Consider the following 1620-nt stretch of genomic DNA (forward strand, 5'->3'; position numbering starts at 1 on the left):
GTGCCGAGCCAACTCCGCTGGGCAGGGTTCGGGGGAAGCAACCAAGAACATTCCAGGGACAGCCCGAGGCATGAGGTGCTTCGGGCGATAATCGAACAGCCGCACCGTCTAGATTAAGCAACCCGCACAGCAAAACCAACACCGCGTCGGGCACCGTCTTGCGTCGACCATAGACGTAAGGCGAGCACGCCGCGGGTGCACAAGGCACAACTCGACCACGCCATGCTCCCTTGGTGGTGACCAGATGGGGCGTGCATGGACGTGTTTCCCTTCTTGGTCCTTTGGTGATTGGGGTGTGCAGCAGCCCGACGCCCGTGCTCGACCTTGGACCCGGGGCGGGGGACCCCGACGGCACACCACAACCACAACGGGCTTGCTAGTGTGCCTAGGAAACGTGCATCTTGCTGGCATTGCACCCAGCAAGCCTTTCGGCATCTCACCTTGCTCGCATTGCGCCAAGCAAGCCTTTTGGGCAACTCGTGTTTCAGCGCGGCCGTTCGGTGCGCGAGGCAAGGAACCAGACACACTAACGACCCGCACACCACTCATCCGCCACCACGGTCCGCAAACCCAGCACGCCCGGACGAACAGCCCTCTGCACGCCTTGGAGCGTGCAGGCAAGCGGAAGCATACGGGAGTGCCGAGCCAACTCCACTGGGCAGGGTTCGGGGGAAGCGACCAAGAACATTCAAGGGACAGCCCGAGGCGTGAGGTGCTTCGGGCGATAATCGAACAGCCGTACCGTCTAGATTAAGCAACCTGCACAGCAAAACCAACACCGCGTCGGGCACCGTCTTGCGTCGACCATAGACGTAAGGCGAGCACGCCGCGGGTGCACAAGGCACAAATCGACCACGCCATGCTCCCTTGGTGGTGCCCAGATGGGGCGTGCATGGACGTATTTCCCTTCTTGGTCCTTTGGTGATCGGGGTGTGCAGCAGCCCGACGCCCATGCTCGACCTTGGACCCGGGGCGGGGGACCCCGACGGCACACCACAACCACAACGGGCTTGCTAGTGTGCCTAGGGGATGGCAAGGCATCGTGCATCTTGCTGGCATTGCGCCCAGCAAGCCTTTGGGCAACTCGAGTTTCAGCAGCACGACACCCCTCCCCCCTATAATAGACATCCTTTTCCGTGAGGAGACATACTCAAGGAAACTGCTCTAGAGGTCGAATTTTGATGCCGTTTTTTGCGACAATCTCTAGAAAAATAAGATCTTTCTATCCACCAAATTTGGTGAATTTACACCGTGTGGATTTTTTTTTGCCGATTTTTTTCCCACCCGAAAAGCAGGAAATTCAAAAAAAATGAAAAACGGAGCAAAAGTGCGATTTTTGACCTGGATTTTTTTGTGCAGCCTTTAAATAATATTACCAAGGTTCCCTCAAAATTTCATAAAAATTGCACGAGCCAATTGTGAGATATGAAAATTTGCCCCCTCCGTTGCAATGGTCGGTGCCTCCGTTGCAACGGCGGGTGCCTCCGATGCAACGCTCCCAGCCAACGATGCACCAAACCCAGCCTCCGTTGCAACGCGCCCAGCATCCGTTGCACCGCGCCCAGCATCCGTTGCAACGGCCCCCAGCCAACGCTGCACCGCGCCCTGCCTCCGGTGCAA

At 57.7% G+C, this 1620-nt stretch overlaps 1 long non-coding RNA gene across 1 annotated transcript; it reads right to left on the reverse strand.

Moving 5' to 3' along the window:
- Nucleotides 1-135: 135 nt before the first annotated feature.
- On the reverse strand, nucleotides 136-1119 carry LOC127744018 (uncharacterized). The gene is made up of 2 exons (XR_008005232.1): nucleotides 961-1119; nucleotides 136-323 (listed from the first exon to the last, which is right to left on the reverse strand). It is a non-coding gene; the product is annotated as an uncharacterized LOC127744018 (long non-coding RNA).
- Between the last annotated feature and the right edge of the window lie 501 nt (nucleotides 1120-1620).

This window comes from Arachis duranensis, unplaced genomic scaffold (genome assembly GCF_000817695.3).
Source record: "Arachis duranensis cultivar V14167 unplaced genomic scaffold, aradu.V14167.gnm2.J7QH unplaced_Scaffold_202999, whole genome shotgun sequence".
Taxonomy (NCBI): domain Eukaryota; kingdom Viridiplantae; phylum Streptophyta; class Magnoliopsida; order Fabales; family Fabaceae; genus Arachis; species Arachis duranensis.